This window comes from Drosophila sulfurigaster, chromosome 3, assembly GCF_023558435.1.
Source record: "Drosophila sulfurigaster albostrigata strain 15112-1811.04 chromosome 3, ASM2355843v2, whole genome shotgun sequence".
Lineage (NCBI taxonomy): Eukaryota > Metazoa > Arthropoda > Insecta > Diptera > Drosophilidae > Drosophila > Drosophila sulfurigaster.
In genome coordinates, this window is record NC_084883.1 from 34,479,006 (window position 1) to 34,491,984 (window position 12,979).

Genomic DNA, 12,979 nt, shown 5'->3' on the forward strand with positions numbered 1-12,979 from the left:
AGATTCTCTGACTGGGGGAATTTATGTGTTTGCGCTCGGTAATTGTTGGGCATGTTTGCTACTTAAGCATACATCGCATAGCTAGGGTTCAATGTTTAGATGCAGTCATCCGATAAACTAGACTAACAACGAAAAAAAAAAACACAATCTAATGATGGACCACCCACATGGCAATAGAAAGAATCTCTCTTTCTCTCTGTGTATAATTGCCCCACTTTGTCTGAGTTATGAGACTTGACCAAAAATAGTCAACGGGGTATATGCAAAGTAAAAGTCGAAAATTCAATTACCAATTCTTAAGCTGTAGAATAATTATCGAATTGTGTGTTGTGTAGACACGACACCCACATGCAGCTTGGCCGCAATTTAATTAGAAAAAAACAACGACGACGCAACGATTAATGGCCAAAATGTGCATTTGAAAGGAAGAGTTTCGGTCACTCTGAGAGATCTACAGATCCCGGCTAAAAAAAACGAAAAACCGAAAAATCGAGAGAGAAATGCGAACACATGCGGGGCGCAATAACAGTAAAAAAGTGTAACATATATTTATCACTGAAAAGCGACAGCCGAAAAAAAAAAAGATACAACACACAGAGCGTATGGTCTCGAGGAAGTCATCTCGTCTCATCTCTCTCTCTCTCTGTCTCCGTTGCTCTATCTCATTCTATCTCGCGCTGCTCCCCAATGTGGGTCATACAATGTGGTCGGCAAAACTCTGTTGGAACGAACGCGCCTGTCCAAACAATGAGCCCCCAGCCAGGCCATGGCTGCAGTGGAGTGAAGTGGAGTCAGAGTCGGAGTCGGAGACGGAGTCAGATACAAAGTCAGAGGCAAGCAAAGCGATCCATAGCAAAAGCAAACTCAACACGCTTCACATTTTTCGATGATGATAAATGAGGCAGATGAATGCGACGATAAAGAGGCACCGAAAGGAGCTTGTACTTCATCTCCCCTCTCTCTCTCTTTCTTTCCACAACTCTAGCTATCTCTTTCTTTCTCTTCTCGCTGGTTGGCTTGTGACGTGAGTTAAATGTTAACTTAATGGCAGCTGATAATCATTGAATGCTGATAAGATGCCAGCAACAACAACAAACTGCAGACTGGGCTAATAGTGTCAGTCAATTAAGGGCAAAATGGTAGCACAACTTTCAATTAAACCAGCCTCAAGAGACAGAAAAATCTCTCTTCTGGGTTTCACTTCCTAGGACAACTAAAGTTCTTTAGCTGCGAGAAGTTTAAAAAGTTTGCAGTATATCATAATTAATTGTGAAGTTTTTTTAATATGGAAAATAGTTATTTAAAATATGTGTTATATTTTTAAAATAATTTATTAAATATTTATTTCTGGACATTTTAAAGTATATATATATTATCATACTTTTAAATCTTTCTATATTATACAACATTTTAATTTAAATATGTATTTGTAATATTTTGAAAGTGATTCTTGTTTATATTTCTTTCGAAAAGTTTAATAATTTTTTTAAACACTGTGACTATAGGAACTTTTATATCTTAATATATTGATATCTTGATTTCTAAATAATCGATTGCCTCTGACTTTAAAATATCTATGCATTAAATATTATTTTGGAAATCATACATTTTTTTCGAGTGATCTTTAAAGATTCTTGCAATAAAAATTTTAATTTTCTCAATTAATTTTTATTTTAATTCACTAAATAATATTCTCATTTTTAACAAAAATAAACAGACATAATTTATAAGAGTTGCAGTACAACATATTTTACCCCAGACTAATTCATAATCATTATGAACTACATTTCTCTGCTGCAATAAAGAATCATCGGCTGTCATCAGTTCTTCGCCCTTTTCCTCTTGTGTTTTTATTTGTTTGGAAAGTTTGCTCGACTTCGACTGAGTAATTGTGACAAATGAAATCAGGTTAATTGAATGCGCATCGATCTCTTTTTCACAAAGATCACTTCCAGCAGCAGTCTATCTCCGTTAAAGGCAACTCCTTCTTTTGCTCCCTTTAGAAGTTTGCCTTCGACAAGCAACTTAACCCTTTCGCAAAGTTAAAGCGATTGCAATGGCTTCCTCAACTCTCAATCATTGCTGGACTTCCCTTGCTCAACTTTCACTGCGATTCGTGCATATATTTTGCAGCAATTGCTTGACAATTCTAAGGCATCTAAGCAAGACGCTTCATGCCTCCGAGCGACACTTTCCCATGACCAAAAACATTAGAAGACCTTAACCAACAGCAACAGCAAACACCAGAAACACCAGAGACAACAACAACAACAACAACAAGAGCGACAAGTCACGCTGTGACTGCACCAATAAAGGCACACAATGAGGACGCTCTAAGCCAGGGCGCAGAGTAAGTAAGGCTTAGACTCAAAGTCAGACTGAAATTCACTCGCAGAGCCGATGAAAATTGCCTGCTGCCCTCCGACACGTTCACGATCTCCAGAGTCAAGGTAATTCCCATACAAATTTTTGCATTACCAAAAATTGTTACCTCTTTTTTTTGTTGTTGTTGTTGTTCGTGTTGCCATTGTTGGGCTTTCGCTGCTGCTCTTGCGACGACTTCTTGCTGCGTCCATGTCCATGTCCATGTCGATGTCCATGTCCCGATGTCCCGATGTCACTGTGTGTGCATCCGAATATATATTTATTAGGTCATCTAATTGTGTTTTCCATTTCGACGACAATGACGACGAGTGACAGCAAAACAGCGACGTGTTTTTCCAACGGTTTTCCCACACACACACACACACACACACTCTGTGCACAGTGCAACAGTTTTTTCCAGTTTTTCTTTCCTTTGCTCATTTTGACAGTTTATGTTATTTTTTTGGTTTTTCATGCGGTTCCGGCTGCCAAATTTTAATGGACTTTTGTCATTTGGCAATGCCATAAATTGAGTCTTTGCGCTAGTCAAATGAAGTCAACGAGAAGCTGCAAGTGGCTTTTAAAAATGTCACAACTCTTCTTTTATGGTGACTTACTGTTTGCCAGAGAACAGTTAACTCGTCGTAAAAGACAGCGTTTGAGGTTTGAAATACTGCGATAACTTTTATCAACTGATAGAGTTTCTTATCTGGAGCATTGAAACCTGGATCAATTAAATTTTATTTCAGTTTCAGCGCCTTAGAGAGAGTTCAATCTGTCGTTAATGATAGAAAAGAAATGTAGTAGTGATAATGAACTATTAACTCATGCAGCTATGGATAGTAAAGACATTTTTTGTACTATCGATAGTTGCGTGAGTTAGCTTAACAATCGTATCAGCACAATTTAAGTCTATTCCTATGCTTAGAATAGATTAACAAATTGTTCTCTTACTTATAGAGCTAATTACACATTGTTTCGTTTCTCTCCTTATGATTTAATTGATAACAATTACAAATATATCGATTTGTTGATATGTTATAAAAGATATTGATTAGATCGGTATATCAATATGTCGATAATTTAACTATTTATTCTTAACTCAATATACTATAGATTTTTTTTTAAATTCATTTCTTAACTCAGCGTTTTATCAATAACTTTATAATTCACAGTTCAACTCAATATACTATCGATAAATTTACAATTCATGTCTTAACTCAATACATTATTGATAACATTACAATTCATAGCTCATATCTGTAACGCCCACTTATGAAACTTTCATGCTTAACTTTCTACATAGAACATGAATATTATCGATAACTTGTTGACCTATCGCTGCATTCTTGCCTGGCTTACTCAACCTGCCTGCTCGCCTGATCAGGCCAACTCATAACGGCCACCAACACAACAACGAAAAAGGAGGATGGGGCAAGCAGCTGCCTCTGCAATCTGAGTCTGAGTCTGAGCCTGAGCCTGTGCCTGAGGCAAACCCGCATCAGGCCAGCTGGTGGCCTTTGAAAGCTGCAAGTATCGCCCCCAAAACGACATAAACAGACAGGGGCCAAGCGAGAAAGTCTTAAATTACATACGCACCCACACACTCAGCCTGAAGAAAGAGAGACAGAGAGAGAGGGAGGCGAGAGAGAGAGAGAGAGAGGAACAAATCGAAGCCAAGCCTGGCGAGGAAACCTTCCTGTCGCTTCTTCCTTTTGCTTTGCCGCCTCTTTAAGCGCTTCTTTCTTGGCCAATTTTAGTCAATGAATTAAGTTTTTTGTTGTTGCTGTTGTTTGTGGCCAACACCTCGGGCCATAAGCATTCGTATTCGCATTCGAATTCGGCAAATTACCGAGCGCTCAAATTACAGTTCATTGAGCCATTTGGCGAGAGAGTTGAAGTTGAAGTTGGAGTCGGAGTCGGAGTTCTCCAACTCCTCCTCGACGACGACGACGACGACGACAACACTGGCGACACTTGACGGGCTTCCTGTGTGCCTGACCCCATTTTGGCCAGCTGCAAAGACTTGTCTCCCTGCCCCCTTCCTTCTGCTTGTTTCCCCTCTCTGCTCAAGCCTTCGACTTTTATGATAAATGAACGTTCATTTCGTGGCGTTTACCTTAACCCACAGGGACTGTTTCCAGTTACTCGGTTTGTGTTTCTTGTTGTGTGTGTCCGCTTTTGGGCAACATTATTATTTAGCCGTTACTCACATTTTGGCCACTGCTGTTTTGACAGTTGGCCAGCTGACATGGAGTACACAAGGACTCCGACTCTGACTACGAACATGATGTCCCATTGTGATTTATGATGCTCAAGCGTTAAAGTGTTTTATATTTCCCTCTCTCTTGTTGCTTACCTCCTTCCATTCCTCCCACTCTTCTTTCTCTCTCTCTCTCGTTTGCCCTACCTACTTGTCCGCACTTCGTTGAGAACATTTCACTTTCACGTGAGCTAATTGCGACTGCGCCTGGGTGTTGCCTCATATCATAAATCTTTAAACACTTTCACATTCATTCATGTCCACTCAATATTCCCATTCCCGATTTCGTATTCTCTCTCTCCCTCTCTTGCTCTATAGTGCATTTACCTTTTGCCAAAAATAAAACAACAAAACAACAACAACTACCAAAATCATTAGCACGTCGCGACGTCTCTTAAGTGCTTCTCGGGCGAAATCCGGGCGCGGTTTTCTACCAGGTAAACCCAGCACCCTGTGAATCGGTGTCCAGTTGATCACCAGGTAGCGGACTCACCTGCTCATTCACATATTGCTTAAGTATAGTATATCGCACTCGTATATTTATCTTTCGCAATTTGTTACACTTGCCCTGTGAATGACAGCGCCTGCCATAAAGGATAACAAAGGATAATGCTGTGGACCGACATAGAAAGGAAGCACAGTAGGAGATATTTAACATAGAATTCCTTTCCCTTAAAAAACTGCTGAAATTTATATGTTTTTTAGTGCAGCGTATTTTTTGGAGGTCATATTTGACTTATGTTAAATTTAAAAAGTTGTAACAAATCTTATATTTACTATACAATTTTGCATTCTATTTATCATCGAATTATTGTTGAAATCATGAAAATATTATGATTTTAAATTGAATTCTCACGAGAATTTGTTTCGACCTTGACTGGAATATTTCATTATTTAACCCGTTATTTATACAAATCTAATTATAATTCAATTTATTAGCATTTAAAAGTTAAAATGCAGAGGATAATTCATTTGAGAACTTATTTCGATTTTGACTAAGACATCACAGAAAAATTGGCAACTCTCAAAGTTTTGTTCTTGAATATATCACTTTAATATCATTCAAAATTAATTGGAATTAAAAGAAAATATTGAATAGTTGTTTTACAATGAATAGTATTCCGAAATTCCAATACAAAATACAACTAACTGTTAAATAATATGAATAATATTTATACAATTCCTTTCTTTCAAATACAAACAAAATATTTTTCAAAATTGGAAAAAATTGATAACTTACAAAACTAAGTTCTTAAATTCCTTTAGTACCTTTATATAATTTAAAATAAATTAAAATAAAAGAAAAATCCCAAGTTGTTAACAATATGAAAAAAGTCCCATAACAAGAAACTTAACTGCAAATTCAATAATATAAAGTTGAGTAGAAATCCTTTCTTTCCAGTTGAGTCACGTTAAAGGAATGTGAAGTTAACCTTGTAAATATTTGGGAATTCCATTTCTTAACACATTAACAAACAATTGTCATAATTTCGCCTTGATGTGATATAAGCAAAGCAAATGTTGCCTTGAAATGTAATCGATGGCCAAATGAAATATTTAAATAATGAAACCTTTTGGATCGTAATTGACTCAGCTGCCACTTTCTATCTCGCTGAGTACACACGCAGCGAAATGATTAAATAATTTTTGTGGGGAATAAATGACCCGCATGATAACCAAATATAAACGTGTATAATAATGATAATCAAAAGTAATCAAATTGAAGAGGCCCAAAAATGTGCACGCAGATGGTGCTCAGAATTTTTGTGTTTTTCAGTTTATAAATAAACTGTGATATATCGTGTATATATCGTGTATCGTAAATCGTAACGTATAGTTGCAGAATTTTATTTGCATTTAACCTGCTTTCACTTGGCGCACTTGGTGTTCATGTCATGACACTGACTGCAAAAAGTACGCGCAACTGTTGCAATCGCTGTTGTTGTTGTTGTTGTTGGATTTTGTGTGTTCGCTGTTTTCGCTGTTGCTTGTAGAACCAACTGGCGACCATGAATTTTCGGTCTCCAAGTCCGTCCATCTCTGTCTAAAAGCTGACACCGCGAATTGTGTGTGGGCGAGTGATGGCGCAGAGGGAGGGGGAAGAGAGGGTAGAAGGAGGGGGAAACTGCAGCTGGAGGACTGCGTTTTAATCTCTCAATTCAAATACCAGTGCTTCGACTGCTGTTGCTGTTGCTGTTGACGCTGCTGTGGTGAAAATAAGTGGCATGCAACAGCGTTTGAACGGGGGGCGCTTATTTTCGCCAGCTGTTGATGCAAAGTGGTGGCAGATAGAGCGAGAAAGAGGGGGCACAACGCAACCGCCAAGCTGACCAAGCTAACCATTTTAGGGATTGCCACGAACTTGTTGCCAAATTGGTTGCAAGAAGGGTGAGAGAGAGAGGCACATCGAGATGTGCTGAAGACAGCTTTGTAATTGCAGCTTTAAGGGATTTGGCACGTGGTAGTGGTGTTGTTTGTTGTTGGATGCCTCACAGACCAGCAACAGGATATCAACTTTGTGGAAAACTAGCCAAGAATCTGGATTAAGCGACTTGATTGCCCACACAACCGACACACAATCGAGACAGTCGAGAGTCGAGACTTGCGACTTGCGACTCTAATACGGTTTCATTTCACTAATCTGCCTTCTCTTTCCCCACTCACTCACTCTGTCTCTCTCTCTCTGCTGCACACTCCTCGCGATTTGATTTCGAATGCGATTCCGTCGCCGCAGTCATAACATCAATCAAGATTTGATTTTCACATGTCAAGCAGGCAGCTTGCCACATAAATTCAAATCGCATCGACTTTGCAACACACAAAACTTTCTATGCGCAAACAGTGCAACATTCTGAGGCAGACGCAGCAGCCGTAGCCGCAGCAGCCAAAGCAGCACACGCAAATCGTGGCAAAGTCCAAGTCCGAAGCGTTGAGTTATCGCCGCGACACAATCACTTGTCATAAACATTAATTGAGCGTGAAAATCAAAGTGAGTGTTCCCCTCTCTCTCTCAGAGTCTCTCTAGAGAATCTCCATTGAGAATGTAATAAAGATGAATTGCAATTGTAGCTGAAAAGATCGATGGCGATCGCGATCGCAAAAACTGATCGCCAGCCAATCTTTTTGGCACATACCGACTTGAGGCGGCCTTTGGCACCCCATTAAAAAGCGAAATTGGGTCACTCGATGACTGGCGACTCCTCTCATCCTGTCTGCCGCCAAGAGACTGAGAGTGAGAGGGAGAGAGTGAGTGTGTGTGAGAGAGAGAGAGAGAGGGCAGACTGTCGTTTTGTCTTTTACTTTCAGTTGTTGCCTTTCTCATGCCACAAAAAGTGACCTGCTTATCGACGTTGCCACCACACTGACTGACTGTGCCCCCCCGCTTCTCCCTCTCGCTCACTCACTTTTTGGCGCGCGAACTCATTAAAATCGAACTGTTGATCATAATCGATCGAGCTGCGCGGCGACGATCATTGATCGACCCGTTGCCAAACATATTTTTCATATTTTTCGACTACCTGCCACCCGCTTCCCTCCTCTGCTCCCCTCTTCCTTCTCCTCCTACTCTTCTTCTTGGCCAGGCTTGTTAAACGAAACGAGGTCGTGCTGCAAAATTTCACCGTGATATGTTTTTGTTTTTCTTCTTTTTTTTCCGCGGTGCTGTGCTGTGTGCTTCCTGAACATTGATGTCTATTTTGGAGCGAGTTGGCTTCTTGAAGTTCAAGTTACATTTGCGCTGCTTTATGCCAATGTCAAAGACGTCGCCCACTCGCCGCTTTGGCCACATGTTGCATATGAAATTTATGCAAATCTACATGCAACAGGCAAGAGGCAACGGAGGCGAACGCGGCAACAAGGCGAATGTGGCAAGCTGCGGCAACAACAGCTGCCAATAAGCCAGCATAAATTATATATGCGATGAGATTCCAAGATCCTTGTTGGCATTAGCATATAACCTGATGCCAGCTGCCGCAAGCAAACGAAAAAAAGAAAAAAACAAAAAAAGACAAAATGCAGAACAGAGACGAAATCGAAATGGAAATGAAAGACCAGAAGACTGTCTACAAAAATGGCTTCATTTTGGGCTCCCATTCGAGTTGTTGTTGTTGGTGTTGTTGTTGTTGCAACAGCAACATCAGCCTGTCATTTCTGTCTGACACAATTAACTGCAACTTTGTGCATTTTATGAAACAATTCAAAAGTTTCTCAGGCTTCCGGACCCGAAGCTAGCTGTGTGTGTGTGAGTGTGATGAGTGTGTCTCAGCTGCAATCTTCACCTGCTGATGAGCTGCTCTCATTAGCAGCGGGGATGTTGGCAACCTCATCATCAACATTCATATTTCTGATTATTAGCCTGGTTCTTGCTGTGGGAAATGCCAGCTTGGAATGTCTTGCACAGTTCTAGTTCACAACAGAAACACAGTTTATTTGCTAAGCTGTCAATATATATTTGGAAAACCTCTTTTCGACTATTTGATGTTGATTAACTCGCCATTTAATCACACTACGAAATTCAATTAGTTCGCCTTGGCAACATTGCGGCTAAGCAACATGTTGATGTTGCTCTCTTCGTTGTGCTGGCAACATTTTGGCTCGTGCGCTCTTTTCACCTAAGCCGGTGTGCCGGCTTACCAGCCAACGCGCTCTCTCACTAACACACTCACTCACTCTCTCTCAACGTGCTGTGCGGCTGGTTCTGCGTGCTTGTGCAAGTGCAACAACAACTTCGTGCGCAGATCTTTGGCTGCGATCTCTGCTGCCGCTGCTGCTGCTGCTGCGCTTGTTGCCTTTCATTCGTCCAGTGCACTTTTTCATTTCCGCGCATTCGGACGCGTCGACGCCAACGTCTCAGTCTCAGTCTCTGCTTCGAAGCTTCGCCGCGCCGCGTGTTCTTCATATTTTCACTTTAGCTGCAAATATTTGTGGAATTCTCATATTGAGAACACACGAAGCCAACGGTGGATAACTGCAGACAAATTCTAATGCAAATTTGTTTCTAACTGAAAATTGTTGAAATTGTTCGTTGACTGCGTAAGTTGTAAAATTTTCCATTAAGCAATTAATTACATGTTATTGTTATTGTTGTTTGCTCATTTCTCATGTTGTTGGGTTTGTTGTGTTTGTTGTCCGCGTTTCACATAAACAAGTTTGACCTTTTCGGCGTAGGAGTTGCTCGAGATTGTCGTGTGACATATTTATCTGATTAATTTTTGACAAGCGGCAGACAAAAAAAAGTTGACCGATAATTTCAAATTGACTGCAACAACAACAGAAACGACAACAAACAACATGGCCCAAAACAATGTTGACCTCATTTTGCTTTGAAGTTAGAGATTTTGTTGTTGTTGCTGTTTTTTTTTTGTTTTGTGGAGAGGGAAACGGTGTGGCCCGTAACTGCAATTACGCAAATGACGTAACACGCAACGTAAGGCGGCACACGACAATAAGCACAAAGCAAACAACCGAAAAAAGCGTAGAAGAAAAAGTTAATGTCAAAAGCGAAAAAAAAATGCAATAAAGCAATTAAAATGTCATTGCTGGAGAAAGAGCCGAAAACAACAAACGTATGTAGTATGTAGGTAACTAGCCAGAGTGGGAAATGGGCTATAAAAACGGATATGAAGGCACAGATAGCAATAGATCCGAGATAGAAATAAAGAGAACACAAAGCGTAGTTTTTTTTTCGGATGCAAGTCATAAAGACGGGAAGAGGTGCGTGTTGTGCGGGTGGGAAGTGTTAGCGGTAATTGTAATACGTCAAATGGAGTCGTAAAGCGGAATGGAACAAAGTGCGCAAGATAACGCTAAAGAAAGAGAGAGAGAGAGAGAGAGAGAGAGGGAGAGAGCAGGAACGAGAGAGCGGCACATGCTTTGAAGTGCGTTGAGCACGCGGCGCAGATTTGGGAAATGAAAATGGAATCGAAATTTGGCAGCCCAAAATAACAATAACTACCTCCATCTCTCTCTCTCTCTTTCTTTCCTTCTCTCTTTCACTAAACAAACTGCAACGGATGATAAAATGATTTTCCGATTGGTCGCTTTGCACGGAGTTCGAACTCCGGACTTTGAACAAATATTTGCATACAGTTTGGACTCTGACTTCGTTTTGGGTTGCCTCAAATGTTTGCGCAATGTGCCCAGCACAGTTAGAATCAAGTATTGTTGTTGCAGTTGTTGTTTTTGTTGTTGTTGTTGTTGGTTGGCTTATGAGGCGCTCTATGCACTTTGAAACCTTTTCGGCTATTGCATCTTCTGTTTGCAGTGATTTGAAATGTTGTGAGAAAAGCAAATAACTTGTGTAGATAACCCCGAGAGTCCAATCCACGCTGCAACTGCAAACGAATGCTTGTGGCAAGCATAAACATTAAACATTTAGTGGCATGAAGTGCAAACAATGTGTAGAACCGATTGTGAAATGATTAAGCATCGCTTCAGAATCACTTATAACAGCTATTGTTATACCTGCAATTGGTTCTCTTTGATTTCGGCTCAAAAATAAATAGAATTTCAAAAATAAAGAATTGTTGAAGAATGTCGTATGTCAAAGATAAAAGTATTCAATCTTAAAATTTGTACAAATTCGAATTCTTACTGCGTAAAATGTTTTTTTTAACCCTCCGAAATGTTTTAAAGGAATGATTTTTTATATTCCTTTACTGAGTAAACAACTTTTATAAAATAGCTTCAGTATGAAGATGAAACTATTCAAAATGTTGCTACGAAATATCTTAATAGAATCATATTTTCTATTTCTGAAATTCTTTCCTATTGTATTAGTTTATCGCATCACCCAATTCAAATGTTCGATCTGTGTTTTTATTAGTTTTGATAATTTGGAACTTTTACTTAAAAACATATTTACAATTCTATTATTCTATCGAATCATTCAATTAAAATGTTTTACAGAATAGTTGAGAGCGCTATAAAAACCTTTTCAATGAAGTTGTTCTTGTTTTCTATAACATCCTTTGAATTTTCGCACTTTTCAAACCCATTTCAAGTAATTACGCTGGGGAAAGCCTTTGATGATGTGCATTGAAAAACCTGTCCACAATTTAAACCATTTCAGCTGTACTTCCCAAATCGCCATAGCTACAATAGTTTTCTCATTTTTTTTTTTGTTTTTTTTTGCGTATGCGAGTAGTTTTGCATTTATTTTGCTTGCCAGAGTTTTCAATTATAAACTTGTCTGCAATTGAAAATATGTGTACTCGCATAAATATAACTGAGCTGTCAGTGCAAAACATTGGACCAGAATCCACAGGCAGCTCAATATTTTGACAGCTCGACTGCTGGCAGCACCCAAAAAAATAAAAGAAAAAGAAAAAAATTAAAAATGAAAAATACAAAAATACCGCATGTCGATTCAACTGCAAACAATGGCAAACACTTTTTATGCATTTATGCAAAAAGAGAACAGACTCTGACTCTGCCTCCCCCTTCCCCTCTCTGCTTCTTCCCCTCCCTGAAGCTGTCAGAAAAGCGCGTCGCTGGCGCAGACACCCAAAAGTCACACCAAAACGCCAAGTTGTGGTTGGAACGTGCTGCCAACTCGTTCCATGAAGCTGTCAGAGAACTGACGCACTGAATTATATATGGATGGCATAAAGCCGAGGAGGAAGGAGGAGGGGATTCAGTAGGCAGTCAGGAGCCGAAACAATATTGGGAAACCACACAATGAGAGGCTAAGGCAGACATACAGCCTTCCATCAGAAGCGATCAGATCACATCACATCAGAGTTGATCACATCAGAGATCAGTTCAGTTGAATTTCAGTCTCAGTTCAGTTGAGATCACATCACGTTCCCATGTGCATGAGAGAAGAACTGACCTTCAGTTTAGTTGAGACCGCAACTAATGTGAAAGACCAGAAGCGATTTTTCCTTTGTGCCTGGTCAAGTTTGCTTTTCATAATTAACGCGCATTAAAGTCAAATTCAGTTGCAGATGCCAGGCGTTTGATACGCTCACTCCCTAAAAAGAAAAAAAAATACAACCGAAGATCTTTTTCCCAGCCAGGGCTGCGTTTAATCTGCGCCTAATTCGCCATGCAGACGCCTCACAGCTAGAGGAGGAGAAACAAGTAGGAGAAGGAAAAGGAGAAGGAGACTGGCTGCTGGCGCTTGCTTTATTTTTAGACGTGCGCAGAGAGCCAACGCTGGTCATTAACATTTGACGGACAGTGTGTGGCATGTGGAGCCACCGCATGCTGCCACTTGAAGCTTGTGTTTAGAATTTTTAATTCCGTCAGTACCTCTCTCTCTCTCTCTCTTTCTACCTCTCCCTCTCTGTCTTTGGAGTGCAAGTTTGCAATTGACTCACTGACTGACATAATAGAAATGTCAACGGGCCA

At 40.0% G+C, this 12,979-nt stretch overlaps 1 protein-coding gene and 1 long non-coding RNA gene across 5 annotated transcripts in view; one reads left to right on the forward strand and one right to left on the reverse strand.

Moving 5' to 3' along the window:
* Nucleotides 1–12,979, forward strand: part of LOC133846136 (DEP domain-containing protein DDB_G0279099) — a 151,906-nt gene that overhangs the window by 96,755 nt on the left and 42,172 nt on the right. The gene's annotated exons all lie outside the window — the stretch shown is intronic.
* On the reverse strand, nt 9,452–9,969 carry LOC133846140 (uncharacterized). The gene is made up of 2 exons (XR_009894840.1): nt 9,695–9,969; nt 9,452–9,627 (listed from the first exon to the last, which is right to left on the reverse strand). It is a non-coding gene; the product is annotated as an uncharacterized LOC133846140 (long non-coding RNA).